The 20164-nt window shown below is 40.5% G+C and overlaps 1 pseudogene; it reads left to right on the forward strand.

Annotated features, from left to right (window-relative positions):
• Positions 1–544: 544 nt before the first annotated feature.
• Positions 545–1465, forward strand: LOC115308997 (annotated as a pseudogene).
• Positions 1466–20164: the final 18699 nt, after the last annotated feature.

A 20164-nucleotide genomic window follows, 5' to 3' on the forward strand; every position in this document is an offset into this window, starting at 1 on the left:
CAACTCTTAAACTTCGTTTCACCTTACGTACGAGTGCGGCCGATGTTATAAGCGGAAGGGCCAATCAAACAGCGCAAAAAACGCAGCGTCATGGTGTGCTCTCTGAGCTCATGGTGTGCTCTCTGCGCTAGCCGGCGCAAGAGCACCCACAGAGAGACGGCGAATACCGGCTGGTCCTATCAACTACAAAGAGCACGCCATGACGTTATGCCTTTTTCGCTGTTTGATTGGCCCTTCGGCTCATAACATCGGCAGCGCTCGGACCTAAGCTGAAACGAAGTATAGCAGACCAGCGGAAGGGATCACCACGAAAACTGTTTTAAATTTTTGCAGGTAAACTTTTTTATTCACTCACTTACTATTTGTAAGTGTGCGGGTGTGCATTTTGCTCGTCTGCTTTTTGCTTTTTGCTTTTTTTGCTTTTTCTTCTTTGTTTGGTTCTTTCACGAAGATTGCTGAAAAAGGTGACTGTCTCTCCTGCCTGAAAAAAATTGGACATGATGCTGCATGTATTTAGTGTTCGGAGTGCGCAAATTATTACCACATGCGCAAGTATTCTGGACTGACAAAAATGTAATGAATTCAACGCACGACGTTGAAATTTCCGAGTGGCAATGTAACACCTGCAAGTTGTATTCCCAACGACAGTCTGCGACTCCCGAGGTATCTCAAGGGGCGTCAAAGCTGACCCCAAAGGGGGAAAAGCGTGAGAGGTTACTAAAACCAAATTAATCTATAAGTGCACAGTTTACCTCCGTCCTTAATAGGATGTCTTGCATTGAGAGGTCTCTCGAGCCGCAGACTGCGAGGTCCGACGCGATGATGCTCAAAAGATAAAATCAGAGTAAAACAATAGCAGGAATCGAGGCAGTCATGAATGATGAGACAGCAAGGTATGAGGAATTGAATGTTCATTTGGATAATTAAGGGAAAACAATGAATGAACTAGAGTGGAAAATCGGTGAACTAGAGGGAAGGATTTCACAAAGGGAGGAAGAGGTTGGCAATCTAAGAAAGGCTATCGACAATGCAGACCTGTACTCTCGACGCCAGAATATTGAAATCCATGATAGAGTCCAACAACCAAAGGAAGATATAATGAGCGTAATTAACGGAGTGGCAACGAAGCTAGACCTAGCACCAGTGACTCCGAATGACATCGAGGCTGCCCACAGGCTAAACGCCAAAGAAGGAAATATCACACGAATCTTGGTGAAATTGACCGAGAGGCGTACAAGGAACATGTGCGTGAGAAAAAAAAACGACTCTTAGAAATTAGAACATTTATATAATTGAAAAAGTGACTCGAGCGCTGAAAAGTTTGTTGTGGTAAACCAAGACACCTGTGAAGGAAAAAGGGTACATGTATACTTGGATGAAGAACGGAAAAATATTCATAAGGCAGAAGGAGGGGGCGGCTGTAATTCAGATTGAGAGCGAACGAGACTTAATCAAAAACAGATAATCATGAAATCTCTTTTTGAATCGTTCCGTGAGTGGGACGCAAACGCAGAAAGTTCTAGGGCGGAAGTAAGTAACGGGGCTCACACTGAACTAAGCTTAATTCATGTAAATGTTAGTAGTATTTACATACATTGGGATCGATTAATCTTAATTTTTAATACGCGCCTGCCAAGTTTGGACGTAGTTATCTTGAGTGAGGTCAATGCTGATGAGGTAGGTTGCGCTACATTTTCCCTGCCAGGCTTTCATTTTTTCAGCTTGTTCCGAGAACAAAAACAAAGGTGGCGGAATTATGATCTACATAAATGACAAATGCTTACCAGAAAAAAATAGATGTTACATTTGTAGAAGCAGAAGTTCAATGGAACTTGAACTGGTATACCTACAGAATGTAGGTATACCAGTTCAAGTATACCTACATTCTGTGATGAATTGGAACAATTCCTTCATACATTTAATAACAACAAATACCTAGTTCTGGCAGGAGACTTCAATATTGATGTTCTGAATAAGAATATACACACTCAAAAATAGCGCATATGTCGGCTTTCCCGCACAATACTTGGAGAGTAAATCACCGAAACCTACGGAGACAACTCAGCGAATGACGATGCTGAAACATATGTTCAGACAAAAAAACGCAGTCTGAGTTGCGACATTAAGCAATGCAAGCGTGACGTTTTGCATTGCTTAATGTCACAACTCAGACTGCGTTTTTTCGTCTAAACATGTGTTTCGGCATCGGCATTCGCTGAGCTGCCTTCGTAAGTTGCGGTGATTGGCTCTCCAAGTGTTGTGTGGGAAAGCAGACTCACGGGCTTTTTTTAGAGTGCAGGGAGTACCGCGTTATCTTGATGCCCTCGCTTCTTTCGGTCTAGAAAATGTCATTCAAAATTATACGAGGGAGGAAGATTATGGTAATAAAATTACAAAATCATGTATTGACCACATAGTTATAAGAATTAGTAATTTGAAAACACTGTCTGGAGTCATTAAGCGACAGGTAGCTGACCATTACATTACTGTACTCTCAATATTCGTCGAAATTACTGCTGAAAATGTAGATTCATAAAGTGGGTACAAAGTTATACAAGGTACTAAAAAATCGATAACTTAATACAGTCGTTCGATTGTAATTCGTTCGATCACATTGTAGCCTATGATACTAGTCGACACCGTTTCAGGATATATATTCCAGAAGTACCAGAAAAATAAAGTTGAAGAAACGAAAACCTGAGAATGTTTGGATCAACGAGGAAATATTAGAATTGTGTGATCAAAAGGAAAGGCTTTGGAGCATATGCAAGCAAAATCCCGAGAACACAGAACTAAGAATTAAATTTCGTGCAGTGCGCAATGAAGTGACAGCAAAAATACGTTTAGAAAAAGTGAAACATTATTTAAATCAATTGACGTCCTCGACAAGACACACAAAAAAGACATGGAACTTAGTAAACGATTTAACTGGCAGAAAGTCTAAAAATAGCGTGGATGACACGATTCAGAAAAAATTGCCTGGATTACATTCTTATTCAACGTTATCAAAATCATTTAATAAGAGTTTTGTTGACTCCGTAAAAGGTATAAAAAATAGCATTTCACTGATTGGTCCCAATCCTGTCACTCCGCAGGTCAGATACTCTAGTTCGGCGTACTCACCTCAAATGACGGAGAGCGAACTATTGAGGATTATAAGTGCTATACCAATAACTAAAACACCAGGATTTTATATTAGAGTACAAAATATTTTGTATAATTTTAGTAAATTAAAACACGTTTTAATGAAAATAATTAATGACACCTTTCATACCGGAAGAATTTCTAAGGGCTTGAAAATATCTATTATACGTCCACCGTATAAAAAGGGTAAAAAACCGGAATTGGAGAGCTACAGACCCATTTTCATTCTGCCTGCATTAGCTCATATAATCGAAAAGTGGGTGGATCTAACAATGACCAGTTTTTGTAATACATTTAATTTATTTTCTAGCACGCAATATGGTTTTCGACAGCAAAAAAGTACCATTATACTTATAGAAGATTTTTCCGACTGTGTTAACGAAGCACTAGACAATAACAAGGTTGCCCTAGCGCTTTTTATAGATCTATCGAAAGCTTTTGATACCACTGATTATTCTCTTTTACTTAAAAAGCTTTACAGATTGGGTTTCCGGGGACAGTTTTAAAACTTTTTTTCAGGACTACTTTAACGACAGAGAACAAACGGTTAAAATTATGAATAATATAAAAAGTACAGCTAAAGTCGAGTGTGGTGTATCACAAGGTAGCACTTTGGGACCAATTGTATTTAACGTTTACATAAATGATTCGGGTATTCTACCACTATAAGCTTAGCTATTTCAGTATGCTGACGATACGGTGCTAGTTTTACCCTATAAAGACTATGATGATGCTGTTTTAGTCTTCCAAAGAGATATAGATGCACTAATAGGTTGGTTTAACTAAAATGCCATTTCAGTCAATTTTGCTAAAACTAAGTTACTGTCTTTCCGAAATTCTCATAAACGTGTTGATATGTGACCTAGAATTTTACTTCATTTGACACCGTGTAATAATTGTATTTGTAAACCTTTGCCATACGATAATTGTGTAAAATATCTAGGATTATAGTAGACGAGCATTTATCATGGAATCAACATGTTGAATTCGTGACTAAAAGACTACGTGGCGTTTCAGCATATTTGTACAGAATAAGAAACTTGCGCAGCGTAAAGATAAGACTACTGGCGTACAGGTCGTTATCTGAATCTATTTTACGATATGGAATCGCTTTATATGGGCACTGTTCTCCATACAAGACAAATGCAATAGACAGAATTTTAAAACATATGCTGAAAAACTTTACATACGGAACTCCGTACGGAACATTAGATATGGAAGATAAAGCAAAGAAGCTTTAAATTTTAGTTTTTTTTTTAAATTTTCATAGATGTGTTACGTTTATAAATTACTTCTATGATTCTACATTCAAGGTTCCAGTGGATAAGCCTAGGGACCTGAGACGTAAAGAAAGGTTTAAAATCCCCAGAATTTACACGCGATACAGAAAAGTTGCAGAAATCTTTTTATTCTCACTTTATTTATTGAGCTCACTGAGCCTTAAAAAAAATTCGATAAAATTGTACTAAAAAAGAAATAGAAAATTGGTGCCTCTATCATTACTTTCATAAACACTGCTTTACTCTCATCCCTGTATACTTGCCTCATAATAATTTCAATAGTTGTGTTCATTTTGTTTTGTGCCGGATTTGGGCTCTGTTCTGTTATAATGTTGGTATTGATGGCCACATTAGACCCTCGTTCGATTTTTCTTATCATGCTGCGTTGATATGTATTTCGCTGGATTGTCTGGTCCTACGCACAAGCAGGATACTACTTTCGTAGACAAGAATTATTTATATATATTTGTAAAGTGAATAAAAACATTATTATTATTATTATTATTATTATTATTATTATTATTATTATTATTATTATCAATATCACTTTATATGTGAAATATTTAACAACTCATTGAGGTCAGGAGTATTCCCCGAAGTGTGGAAGATTGCCGTGGTCGTTCCGGTTCTGAAGTCGGGAAAGAAAGGTGATGTTCTCAACTATAGACCGATTTCCCTTCTCTCATCATTTTCCAAACTCTTTAAAGCAGTCATTCATCAATTCTTGTTTTTCAAATTTCGAAACTTAACCCTCCCTAATCAGCGTGAGTTTATGACCGGCAGATCAACGTCTATAAATCTTGTTTTATGTCTACGGCATCCCATGTAGTCTGCAAGAGAGGTCAGCTAGACGCGGTCTACTTTGACCTAACCAAGGCATTTGACGTTGTTAATCATAGGATCCTTTTGTCAAAGCTCTCCGCCTACGGGGTTTGTGGAACAGTATACGACTGGTTTCAGAGCTATTTGTCAAACAGGAAAGCGTACGTTTGATTCAACAATATAAACTCTTCATTGTACGGGGCAAGTTCTGGCGTTCCTCAGGGATCCGTCCTAGGACCGCTCCGGTTCACAATTTTTGTAAATGACGTCTCTGATGCTATTTCTAATTCTTCGTTCCTACAATAAGCTGATGACATTAAGATTTACAAACAAATAGTTACTTCAGATGATTGCGCTAGGCTTTAGGAAGATGCATGTTCTTCTTTTAGATGGTGCTCAGCCAATTATCTTCTCTTGAACCGCGCTAAAACCGAGGTTATGACATTTACTCGGAAGGCAAAAAAATACATTTTTCGCATATAGTATTCTTGGTGAACCCTGTCCCGAGTATGTGCATTGAAAGATCTGGGAGTTATGTTCGATCCTAGCCTGCGATTCTCTAGTCACGTAACTAGGCTCGTTAACTCGTCTCTGCGCACGCTGGGTGTTGCCTCTCGCTTAACGAGGGACTTCAAGCATCCTTCTGCGTTTCTCACGTTGTACCGCTCGTTGTGCATGCCCCAGTTAGAATGTGCCTCAGTTGTATAGAACGGAATCTCTAAATCCAACTCATTGGAAATCGAACGAGTTCAGAAAAAGTTTATATCCATCTTTAAACATCGCTACCCTATAAAAGATGTTCATTGTTCAACTTATGACGCAACGCTAGAGAATGTTGACTTGCTGAGCCTGCACCGGCGTCGGCAAAAGGCGGACCTACGGTTTTTGTTTAAGACGTTGCATAGGTCGATTTATTCACCAAGCCTCTTGTCTGAAGTGTGCCTTAGGGTTCCACGTGTGCCTACTTGGAATTAATCATCCTTTTATATTTCCAAAAAATTTAGTCTTTCAAGCCCAATTATTACACTGACTGAGTTTTATAACCAGTACTCTGAGAAACTGGATATTTTTAACTCGTGCTACAGAGCATTTGTTATTTCTATTGAAGACCTGTCCGGCTGGTAAATAATGCGTGTGGTTCACTTTAAGATTGATTTCGGAGAGCACATACATTGTTGGGTCTGTCCTTGTGCTACTGCTTCGTATATTATTCGCTTTGAGTGCGTCTCAAACTTTTTACATTACTGCAATTCGTCTTCATTGTCAATGAGACCTAGAAATTGTATTTTGCTATCATTCAGCTCAGTGTATGTCGTGTATGGTTATATTCAGTTTCTGTATAGTGCATTGCTCTTTTGTATTTGTGTGTTTTATGTATTCATTTCCATTCAGTGTGCCAGTACCAAGACCGAAAGGTTGTTCCTGGGCACTATAATAAACATTGATTGAAGGATTGATTATTATTATTATTATGTCTTAAACAAAGAAGAAATCTAATTCTGAATTTCAGCACGGCTTTGATGATGTAACAATCTCACGCATTACTCATTGTTAATCTTTAGGCTTATTTATTACTTCAGATTTGAAGGGGCACTGAAGTCATTTTCTAAAAAGCTGTTCTTTTTATTTCCTATATTACAAAACCGCCTATTCATCTCACGGCAATAAAAACATGTGAAGTCTTTTTTTCTCGTGGACGACATGGTGTGGACCACTGAAAGCTCTACAATACGCGCAGACTCCGAATGATTTTACTATAACTGGTTTCGAAGAGAGTCAGATAGGTACACATTCAGATAAGACTCCTCTTTTTCTCCGCGGGCGAAGCCATCGCACGCAACTCGCCGACAAGCGCAATTCGTCGAACACTTCACTCAGAAGAAAATTTTCTCCTAAAAGGTCGTATCGCAATCTTTGAACACGCTTTTAATGAGGAAATGATCTACGCACGGTTGTGGTATCGGGTTTGTTCGGATGCTTAGAGCGTCTAGGATTTTGTTGCCACCACAAAAGGACGATCTCAAAATTGACTTCAGTGCCCCTTTAAGGTGGGACCTACACGTAAATCATGTAACGTTAGAGCATTAAAAAAACGCATCTACGTAAAAATAACACTCAAGCTAGCCGCCACACCCACTAAACTACTAGCAAAAACTAGTCTCGTTAGACCAACGCTAGATTATGCAAACGTCGTATCGTTTCCTCACACGAATAATATAGCTAGCTATATTATTCTTCGTGTGAGGTCTTTCGATTTTCACATTATGGCACGGGCCCCCATGTTGCGAGATGAGCCCTCGAAGGTCGGGGTCAGAGCACGGACGAGGAAGTACACTAAGAAAAAGAGGAAGACGAGCCGAAGGGCGAGAGACAGTGAAGAAAGGCGGCGCAAGACGGAACGCCAGAGTCCATCTGCTGGTCTAATCTCGCTTGGGTTCGCCCCGGCTTTTCAAGACCGGGTACTCAAGGGTCTGTCTACCACCCTTTGGGTACGTCCTGGATCTTCAAGACCGGAAAAACAAGAATCCGGCCGCTCGTCTACTTCCACCTGAGTTCGTCTCCGTTTTTCAAGACCTTGAACTCAAAGGCTTTCCCGTTCGTCCACCTCCATTTGTGTTCTTTCTGGCTCGTCGCGTCCAGGAACGCAAAGGTAAACGGGATAAGCTGCTCCGCCTTCGCGGGGTCAAGAATCTCAAGCGACCGTTCCAACCCGATGACGCAAACCTAAGCAACGTCAAGTGGTGCTGCGGATCTACCGGCAGCGTACATGCAAGTAGAGATAAATAACGTGTGAAAGGATGTTTCACATACCGGCTGAACATTTAATGAGTGCCATTTCGCTATATCCCAACCACACGTGGCTCCTTTAGTGATACCACTTTTGTAATTTTTTTGTGAATTTTCCTCGTTCCTTACCTAAATAATTCTCTAACCAAACGTTCTCGTTCTCATGTATGCAAAAAGAATTTCATAAAAATCATTACAAAGGTGGTGGACTCAAATGAAGCTATAATAAATTACTTTTGTCGACGTCGGCGGTTATCTTTGCGACATCCAAAGTAGCTTGCAATCTCATCTGGTAGAGCTTCCACTCTTGCTTCTCGAAGTATAACCTTTCGGTACCATGGAAGCGCTGGGCTCTGGTGTTCACCATGCTTCTGTCGTCGGAGCTGCTGCTGCTGTTCCTCAGGGGTCCTAGGCTCTCCTCGCCGATGGTGGATCCTCGTCAAAGGGACAAACTATTTATTTCAGCAAGAGTTGCTTTGAACAATATCTGGCCGTCAGGACAATCGGTGAGCAAACGCTCGAGCCCCGAGACACAAGAGTTCCTGCACAAGCCGATAGTGCCCGTGATGATGATCGCAGCTCTCTACTACCCAGCTTGACCTGCAAATAAATAATGACATGCTTGTATTTTGAGCGGATAGCTAAATTCTTTGTGCTAAATAGCGGGAGTTCGGGGAGCGCTTTAATATCAGCCATCGAAGAGCGCGATGCACCTCTTGAGATCCGGCGCGCCCTTGACGTCATCGTGTAATGCAGTTCCAAGTGTACGGAAGTTATGAGCCATGCCACTTGGAAGCGTCAACGCGCTGCAATTTCGCCTTTCGAAGTACCCGATGGCTGTAGTCTATCACTGGGAGATTGTGGAGCCAGCGGAGCTGCCTCGTCTGTCTGATGGCCGACCAACGCAACAAAAGCGGCGTGTATAATGACAGTAATGAGGACGCAGACGCCGCCATATCAGAAGTGGCAATAATGGCCGAGAGAGTCGGTTTAGAGCCGTATTTGCATGACACGTCTGCGTTGTCGCGGTCGTCCGTAACAGGCTAGCGCCTTGACGAAATGATCGTACGACAGGAAAGTTACGTACTTACTATAAAACCTAACAAAAAATCCGTACTCACGAAGCGAAATTATAATAAGTTATGCGTAGAATGCGATAAAATTTAACGACAGCTCTAGAGGTGCCTTACTACTTGTTTACGATTAAATTGAAATGACTGATAACATCGCTCGCTTATCACGTCACGAGAACCAATGGAACTTCTCCATTCTCTCCGAGCGCGTCCCGAATTCAAACAGCAAGAGAAAAGAAACAAGCAGTTTAAACTGAACCACGACCAACTGAATGCCGCGGAGACAAACGCTGGAACCACAGGCACTTGGGAAAAGCTACAAGATAAAGATCCCACCGACCAAGTGACCGCCAAGGAACGCCTAGCAATGCACTCCGGCGGAACGCTGCTCCGACGACCCTGGCCAAGCCCATCTTCCTACGACCGGCTGGCTTGCTCAATGGAATATGCACACGTGTCCTGTGTGGAGCCTTCGAGTTTGAATAGTTTGAGCCCTGAAGATCTTTCTTTGGGTAACGAGTCCACTATCTTTCCCTCAACGTTCCTTGTTTTCAGATGCAGCGGTGGTGAACGCTCATTTATTCTATCTCGTTTTTTTGTGTCTTATTGAGCTCAAGTAAACACAACATAGATTGCCTTCACACAACCTGTGCACGTGCCTTTTTAACATGAAACGTCAAGGTTAGGTTCCCAGATGAAATGATGCTTCAAAATGCGTAACCGGGAATTTTCCCGCTTAACAAGCGAGGGAAATGACGTCACATGACTTCACGTCACGTGACCTATACAGAAATTCAGTTTCATTACTAGAGACTAGCTGGGAAATTGACGTCACGTGGTCTCAAGCCCAAATCAGTTTCTCCTCAATTTCAGCAGGAAAAATGTCATGACATGACTTTCTGTCATGTGGCCTATAAAAAAATTCAGTTTAAGCATATATACCAATACGCATATTTAGTTTCCCCGCTAGACTTTGCAAGAAAATTTACGTTACGTGACCTACATATAAATGCAGCTTACCCGCTGCATTTAGCGTGAAAAGTGGAACCTGAAAAGTAATGTTAGCACCCACTAACTCTGGTAAATCTAGCAATCACTCTAATTAACTTGCTCCAAGTCTAACTAACTCTTAAGGTACGTTTATACTTCAACGTCACGTCGACGTGCGCGCCGTAGCGTAGCGCACACTGATACTTATTGGTCGCAGATATCGACTTCCTGGTCGCCGGCCAATGAAAGGCGCGCGTTTTGCGCTACGCTGCGTTCACTGCGCTCAACGTCAGAGTATAAACAGCCCTTTACTCCAACACTGATTCAAACTTTAACTAGTTATAACTCTAACTCTAACTGTAACTAACTCTAGCCCTAACTAGCACTTAGTCAAATTCATAAACTGGCCTCGGCTCCAAACTCCACACCAAAGTCCACTCAACTCCGGTTTTGCGCTTCATAAACCTATACCTCGATTCCAAACGCTCCTGGACTCAAGCAAATGCTCGACGTTTTGCTCGAAATTTTTAATCTAGCTCTGGCGCTGCCTTAAGAAGTTCCTCGACTTGAGTTTGGTGTGTCCTGGCGGCCGACGAGTCACTCGCGGAGTTGGTGCACTTCATTCTTGATTGACGACACAGGCGTCAGTCTAACAAAGGATGTGCCAAGGCGGTGTTTAAGGGATCGCCTGAACCCGCTGAAACACTTCAGTGATAGCGAATTTCTTGTGCGGTACCGCTTCACGAAGGCGACCGTCACGAGCATTCTGCTCTCTGCCGCTGGAGAAGAGCGCGAGTATTCAGGGCCTGCCGCCCTCACCGATGATGCAGCTCCGGGTTACTTTGGGCTTTTATGGTGCCGGGACGTTCCAAGTCGTTACGGGAACCCTGTGAACATGCCGCATCCGAAAGTTGCCGCATCGCCTGGTAGCGGAGCGAGTTTCCCTCGACCCCTTGCAGGGACCTTGTTCACCCACTCGGTGAAGTTACCGGACCACGCGGCTAACTTTAACGCGTTCGTGTGGGGCTGCTGCGGAATTAATTCCCCTGGTGTGACTGGGTACAGTGATAAACGGATCCGACGGTCGCGATCTGGAAATGTTCTCGAAACAAAAATAATAATTCTCAATCAACGTACAGGTCAGTTCACTCCTGTTTGTCTTGTTAATAGTGCCAAACTTAATTAATCAAACTTTTTGCTGAGCTGCGGTATTGTAAGTCTAAACTCAGACGTAACAATATCATTTCAAACTTCATAACAAATTTGTATTCTGCGAAGGTTTGCACGATTGAGCGTAAGGTACTCGCGTTCATCTGAAACAAGAAATGATGTCCCTTAGCGAAAACTAAGACGTTTGAAATATACCACATTCTAATTTGAGTGTATTTGAAGTACAATTCATAATTCTAAGTACACAATAAGTAGACCAAAATATACACTTCTTTTTTTTCTTACTTAGTACTAAAATGTATTTCTGAAAATCTTTTAAAAATACCTTTAATTAGACTACATTTGAATTTCTCTTCATGCGTTCTGAAATATGTAAATACTAAATTAGTAGGCCCAAAATACCTTTCACATAGATTTTTTTTAAATATGTATTTTTTTCGTGCAAAATATACTCTAACCCTAATAAAATGGCAGCGATGAAAAATATGTGCAGAATACTCTTAAAATACCTGGAAATCGTAAATAGTGTTGTGTTATGCTCTAACTATCTTTTGAGTGCAATAGTTTGGTAGTCTGACTTAAACTACCAAAGTATTGAAAAGCTCGCCTATCAGAAGTTCACTTCAAGCAGATTTGGAGTACACTGAACTGCCTAAACACAACATTTGATTAGTTTGTCAATTGAGTTCTGCAGCATCGCACTGATAAATCAGCCCAGTTTATGTTATTGTTTCTTTTTTTTTTGTATCAAGAACAGACCTGAGTAGTTTCTTGCGCACCAATCACAAACGGGTTTCGGGAACTGCAACCACAACACTTGCTGATACTGGAAAGCTTCAACAAGTGCTGTGAGCAGATATGTTTGGCGTGTAATTGTGTTAGCACAATGTTAGTTCACTGAATGCGTATAATCACCATTGTACGTAATGTGAGCAGTGACTTTAATATAGTGACGTTAATGACCATATTAAATAGGCAACTAGTAAAGAAAAGCAAAATAACTATTTTAAAGTGAAGAAACTAGCTTCACTGGCTTCATCCTGGGTGGTGCTACGCAGAGAAGATAAATGTTTTGCTAGGAGCCGCTTTTATGGCTATTGTTTTAGCGACTGCGCCGAATCATTATTAGCAGTATTAATGCTTGTGGTAAGAGATATCGTCCACGAAATTCGAAACACTGTGTCCCCTTAGACAGACTCCCGAGGAGAATATCGAATTCTTGGAACCTTAATAAGTGCAGAGCTGGTCACAGGCCAAATGATTACCTTCAATATGTAGGCAATATAAGGCTCTAGAGCAGTCAACGGGACTGTCGTTCAGGTGTTCAGTGCGTCATGGTGTTTGTGTTTGTGTTAGTTTCTAATGGTTATCTGTGGGATATATTTAGTAGTTCCATCAAATACCGGAAGGACACATTCACTAACGAAATCCCCCCAAAAATGTGCAGCTGTTTTTTAGTGCACAAATGGCATCTTGAGAGGCAAGAATTTCTATTTTTGGAATATTTAAAATTTTTTCTGATTAATATTAGTGATATATTTGGAATACCTTTCGCACGTATTTCGAATGGGGACAAAATAATACAAAATGAATACAAAATGAATATTCGTATTCAATATATTTCAAGTTCGTTTCAAGTACGGCCTCTTTTTGCTAAAAGGTCATTAAACGGTTGCTGGCTTTTTCGAGAGCAGAGGGATACGTTAAGATAAAACGGACTGCCGATTCGGTTGACGAGCACAATGGTAGTAGTGGCCCGAGCGCACACCCATTGGAAAAAATATCATGACCAATGCACATTTCCAGTAAATGTGGGATGAGACGATGTTCTTTTTACATCGTCTCATCCCGGATGAACATTTTAATTATGAAATAATCAAATATAAATGTTTAAAATAAAACAAGATTAAAATTAAAAATGATGCTCGGATTTTTACTTTGTTGTGAAGGACATGGCATGCACTAGCGATAAACATACACTGAGAGCATTCATTTATTGGCATTCACTAGGCTGTCTGTGCAATTGTTAACTAACAACAGTCCCAGATGTAAATAGCTTTTGTGTCTGCATGTGTTTGTGTTATGTCCGCTGAACTGGACGGCGAACGCCCACTGCTTGAGAACATTTGTGTTTCATCGAGGTTGGCTGGGGCTGGTTCCTGGCATTCGTTCATAAATTGAGACTGCGGCTCACGGAGTCCGCACATATATATAATATTGTGGGAAACATACCCTAACACCACAATATTCTCAGAGCGTTAGCCTTCAACAAGGAGTAGAGTGTATGGAAAATACGGCTAGTACCAAAGTCCATCTCGTGCGGCATACCATTTGAGCGGGACTGATGCCTGTAGCCATCCACAAGTGACTTTGTGAAGCTTAATGTGCGTTGAGGGACACTATCCGCTCACGGAATAAAGCTGTGTGTCTACATCTTAAGAGCTTTATCCTACACAAAACTTTATATCAAGAACTCTAGTCGGAGCATGTATCGGATAAAGACTACTGCACAAACCAGTCTCACATTTTCTATTTAAAGAATAATTGAGGGGCTACATGCAATAATGGTACAAATACACTTGTACCATTCGTGATATTCACGGTCCCAGATGTTACACTTATACATGTGGCACTCCACTTCCGGTGGTCCGGAACACTGTACACTTATATACTCTAAGTTCAAATGCTTTATTGTCATTGAGATGCACAGATAAAATTATTGAGGGACTTTTTGGCGAGCTCTGCATTTGCACTTCTACCACTATTGAACGTAGCCCCTCGATCGTGCTCTATTGTTCCAGTGTGAGTAGTAATACCGTAAGCACTAACAAAAAAAGAAAAAAAAGAACGACGTTTACAAATCTTTGTAATGCGAAGTTAGAGCGCAGCTCTTGAAGTATTTTGATTCTGCGATATACCGCGCTAAACAATTTGCGAAAGAAATGTATATATATATGTATATATATATATATATATATATATATATATATATATATATATATATATATATATATATATATATATATATATATATATATATATGTACAAATATAGATCACTCTATCCCCATACTGATTTTGCACATTTTTCCTCTTCCGTGTCCTCTTCCTCCTTCGTACACTTTTCTCCGTATCCTCCCCTCCTCCTCTTCCGTAGCCTGCCTTCTTTCTCCTCTGTACCCTCCCCTTTACCTCCACCGTACCCCCCCCCCTCCTCCCACAGCTTCCCCGCTAAATTTAGTTAAAGAATTGATGCCACGTGACCTCCACACCAATTCAATGTCTCCGCTAAATTTAGTGGGGAAAATAACGTAACATGACTTCGTGTCACGTTACCTATAAACAAATTCAGTTTCTCCTCTAGATTTAGCGGGAAAATTGATGTCACGTGACATGAACACCAATTAAATTCCCCGATAGATTTAGTGGGGAAACTGAAATTTGTGTGTAGGTCTGTGACGTCCCATTATGCAACACTTCACATTCAGTTTTCCCGCTAAATTTAATGGTAAAGCTGTCGCCACATGACCTCAACACCAATTCAGTTTCCCGGCTAAATTTAGGGGAAACTGTGGCGTCCCATATTGCGACGCGCGCGGTTACGCCGACGGCGACGCCGACGCCGCTCAACGAGGAAACGGGCGCCTAAGAGCTGCGCTCTAAAAATAATGTTTGTTGGTGCTTTATTCCTGGTTCACGCAGGTACCAAAATGCCCACTTCCGGACTAGGAAAGCAGTGCAGCGGGCCTAGGCGCTTTCCATGCCTTGACATGTGGTTGTCGCACAAGCTTCAACAGTCAGCTGTGATGATCTCTGCTGGAGCTGCACTACTCCATTTTTCCCGCCTGCAGAACGAGCCGTGCTTCCCAGCTTTTTCCGCTCCACCAGTCCTCCTTTAATGATGACGAAGGCAGCCTTATCTCCAGTCGACCGTAGACCCTGTGTACACCTTCAACAAGGCATGAGTGCGGGCTCATCCGATTGTGTGGTGCTTCCAGTATGCGCTGATTGAAGAACATGTCATTTTTAGCTTAAGTCACCCAACGGTCAAGTTACTGACAATGTTCAAGCTCAAAATGCAATCAGGATATAAAGAAATCAACCTTGTACTTTGGACACACACTTTCTAGTTTGAACCAATAAAAAATCCGCCGGTTTTTCAGTTAGTTGGTCACAGCGGATTGTCGCAATGTCTCGGTTCTACTCATTTTTGAGCAGGACGACAGTGTTTGAAGCAATGCTGGCGGTTGATGTTCTATGAATGTTCCGAAAGAAGCAAGACCTAAATGCCTTTTGTTGCGGAAAAAATGTTTGCTTGAGAACAGTTGAATCTTTGTCATCGCACAGAGCAGAGGTGTAGCAGGATACGAAGAAAGTGAAAGCTTCAGGTAATTACCTTTTTTTTTATTTCAGCTTGCTTAGACATCACATAATGCCTGCGGCACCACGACAAAACGCCGAATGATCTGAAGAGGCCTCGGTGCCACTAAGCAAATGGAATAACACTCTATTTTATATAAGCTCTATCGACAGGCGAGCTGAATAACACACGTTTAGCTACATGCTTCAAAACATAACGAAAACAAAAATCAGAACATGTAAGAATAAAAACAGCAATTGCGTCAAACACTCTTAAAAAGAATAATTCAAAAGTTTCTATTTCAGTTGTAAGGTGTGGCTACCATAACATTTTGTTTAAGATTATCTTATATTTGTTTAGCGAGAAAGCAGATGTAATGAGTCTATAGAGATGACTGTATATATTTAAAAAGTTTTGAGCTTGATATGGAAGTGTTTGTAAGCCCATCTTAGTCCTAATCTTTAGAAGCACATACCTTTCATTACTCGTGTTACAATGGTGGTCGGGTATAGTGCAGAGTGATGGATAGGTTGGCTCTTGACATTCATGGTCCTAAAAATTGTAGAGTCCAAGCCTATCAAATATCAGTATTATATATGTTTCGAAAAGCGGAGTGGTGTGTGCGTCATATTCAGGGTTATCTATGAGGTGAACAGCTTTTAACTGAAGAATATTTAGATGTGTGATATTTGTCTTTGTCGTGTTACCCGAGACAAGAGAGCAGTAGTAGACCTTGCGATATATTAATGTATAATAGAGCTGGTACTTCAGCCACTCCCGTAGAAGGTATTTAGCAAAGGAAATAACGCCAAATAAGGTGTAGATTGTGTGTCTTACTTTGCTTACGTGGTTCGTCCAATTCACATGTTTATTAAACCAGACTGCAATAAATTTGTGATCATCTACGCGTTCAATTTCAGTATTTTTGAATTGAAGTTAAATATTTGTATCGCGGGCCCGCACCGAGGAAAATATTAAATATTTTGTCTTTATTTTTGCATTTAGCGATGCACCATTTGCATTTAGGCAGCATAAAAGTTCAAATAAATATTTGTTTAATGTATAGTCTAGCTCGCTAAGATTGGCTCCAAACGAAATGCATTTGTATCATCGGCGTATAATATTAAGTCTTCGCTAAGTGTTACATTAGGTATATCATTAATATAAATCAGAAACAGCAAGGGCCCCAATATCAAGCCTTGTGGCACGCCATATTTTATTAATCGTAGAGGTGATTCTACGTTACTATAGACCGTATACTGTGTACGAGATGTAAGGAAATTAGTGATAAGTTTGTGCGCGGTTCCTCGTATATCATATGGCTCGAGCTTTGAAAGAACACTGTTGTGTTTTATAGAGTCGAAAGATTTATGGTCATAGATAAATATTTCATTCGTTAAGAGTTCATTTTCTATATTATGTACTATTTTATATTTGATATAAAAAAAGTGCTAATCCCGTTGTTTTACCACTCTGAAAGCCATAGTATTGTTAATTATGACATTGTATCTGCAAAAAAATTTCTGAAACCATTCATTAATTATGTTTTTTTTTCAATTATTTTCGGGAACCGGAACAACACTGATATGGGTCTGCAGTTACTTAAGCCATGTTTGGAGCTTTGATCATTGATTGTTGAAACGTTTGATATTTTTATTTGATCAGAAAATATACCATTTTCAAGGGTACATTCCATGTATAGGTAAAGAGGAGTGTAATATTATGAGATGCAAATCTAATGGGCACTATTTTAAGGTCATCGACCCTACAGGCTCAAATATTTTAGAGGCATTTTACGCATTATTATTTCCTGTTCAGTAACAGGACATTGAACGGTGGAACTTGAAAGGGTGTTTTATAGGTATTTTTCATGATCACCAGGTTAACTTGTAGACAGGAATTTGCCAGCTATTAGAAAATGCGAAATATATTTTCTTGCTAGGTGAGCACCATCTATTTTTAAATCAGAGAGGTAGTTATGCCGAGGCCTAAGTGCAATAATTTCATTAACTGACTCCCATACAATTTCGAGTAATTCTGTATGCCTGTGAACTTGCGCTGAAGAAACTTCTCTTTCGATTTTTAAATATGCGAGCTGAAGTGATTTCTATATATATTTTTATTTTAATTCCAATAACATGGTGGTGTCTCGAGTTTAAAACAATCGAGAATAGGTCTTTTTTTTTTGCTGTACTACCAAAGTTTTTCCGTGATCCATGGCTTAAAAATTTTTCAAATTACAGTTTACGCTCATTACAACAGATCTGGTTACAACAGACATTTGGATATAACATACCAATTTCTGAAGTTCGGCTGATTTTCCTCTACATACCATTGACTCAACTTCATATCTGCATACAACTTATTCCTCTTACAACAGACCAAAATCTTTGTCGAAATACAGGTATGTTATAATGAGCTTAGACTGTACTCTTTTGAATCGCAAAGAAAATGATGCCTCATAGTCGTTCTTTGGGGATTCGTAAAATACGTTATATAATATTTCGGGCTTTCTACACAGAAGACATTTTTCCAGTTGTGTTCCAGCAGTGAGGCATAGACTGTACTTAACGCTTTCTCTGATGTTTAAGGGTACATTCGTGCAACCGGATTATTTTTAACCTTTTTATTTTAGGCAAAATACAAAAAATGGGCTTATGGTCACTTATTCCAGTGGTTATTACGCCAGATAGTATATCATACGTTTGAAAGTTTGTTAACGCTTGGATCTAATAATGTGGATAAAGTGGATGTTACAGCCGTGGGAGTGTAAATTATATTGTAACATGTGAAAGACTGGATACGAGTTAGGAATTCTATCTGCTGTGTATTTTCTACAAGTAGGTCAATGCTTATATCTCCAGAAAGAATAATTTTGATATTAAGGGTTCTTGCATATCGTAAAACAGTACCAACGAATTCTAAAAACCTAAATCGATTTCCATCAGGAAGGCGATATAAAAGAAGAGAAAAAATCTCTAAAAAGTTTATAGTAATGCATTCATAATCGGGGGTGGATACAGATAACTGTGTGAATGAATAAAAAATCTATATTTTCTTTTATGTTTAACGCAACACCACCACCAGTTTTCTTGGGTCGATTTATACATCACAGCAATACCCATCCAAATAAACGTTACGAAACCAAGTTTCAGTAAATGATAAAACATCAAATTGCATTTCTAAGGTTATTAACAAAAACACACAACTTCATCAACCTTGTTGCGTAAACTTCTAGCATTCAAATGAAGAATGGAAAATTTGTTAGTCATGTTGCAACTAAAGGCATTAAACGCGGCTGCATCAAATAACTGTGACACATCAGAAATTCCTCCCCGTCCCGCTCCATCATCACACATTACATTTTAGTGTATTTTTGAGATATTTTGTTTGCAGGAAATTAACCAAGCCCCCATTCGTTCAACTGCCTCGCGAACACCTTGCCTTTCTGTTTCGGGGCGTGCTCACAGTTTTTTCCGCCTTTCTCTCGCGATAACTGCGCCCAGCACTTGTTTTCTTTGCTGAAGGTATGTGCTCGTTTTCGAAGATCAGCATAATTTTGGGGTTCGATTGCCAAATCGTCCTGGTAGTTAACCTTGTATTGCGAAACACCGCAAAAGATTCGTGTTTTTTTTTGTTCTTTTTTTCATGAAACGAAACGATCGATCACGTTTTCACTCTCATTTCCACGAGCGGGAACAGCGTGAAAGATCTCGATGTCCGAATCCCACAGCGCAACATTCACGAGGGCTCCAATGTTTATGCGATATCATTAGCAAGTGTGCGTTTCCCATTTTTATGCCCTTTATTTCCAAGCTATTCATTCGACTGCACTAATCGAGGCTCTCGTCTTCGGCTGGCGTTTGGTGAAGCTGTTCCTTCAGGCACTTGTTCTCTTTTTTTAGGTCGTCACAAACTTCTCGGAGTTTGCTAACTTCTGTGGTTTGCTGCTTTATATTTTCAAGCGCCTATCTAAGGTCATCTGTGGCAATTTTGCAGGCGCCAACACTAGTTTTGAGTGCTCGTCACTCCGTTCTGCTTTACCGTTTGAAATCTACTCTAGCCTTTAGGATTTTTGACAAGTCTTGTTTGGCCATACTTTGATAAGTAGGAAATCACAAATGTACAAAACAATGCACTTCGTGTCGACAGCAGCAGCACACCGCAAACAAAAAGGTGTCAAAAGGTTTGAAACCAAAACTCACCTGAAGAGGCGAAACACGCGTTTAGATGACGCGCCGAATGTGGTGCTGCGGCTGCCGACTAAGGCTTGATGATCGCCTTGTAGCTTCTTATGTGGGCGCTGGTCTTGATGTTAGCACCAGGTGGCCCGGTGGTCGTTCGCAGCCAGAGGCGACCCTCTTGCCGATGATGACCAGGACAGTCACTGCCTTCGCGTAGATAGCATCGCGCATATTGTCGGACCTATCTAGAAAAGGCGAGACGCACGTTTAGATTAGGCGCCGAATGTGCTGCTGCTGCTGCTGCCTACTGAGGCTTGATGATCGCCTTGTAGCTTCTTATGTAGGCGCTGGTCTT

The sequence above is a fragment of the Ixodes scapularis genome, unplaced genomic scaffold (assembly GCF_016920785.2).
Source record: "Ixodes scapularis isolate PalLabHiFi unplaced genomic scaffold, ASM1692078v2 PGA_scaffold2__306_contigs__length_199485367, whole genome shotgun sequence".
In the NCBI taxonomy this organism is placed as follows: domain Eukaryota; kingdom Metazoa; phylum Arthropoda; class Arachnida; order Ixodida; family Ixodidae; genus Ixodes; species Ixodes scapularis.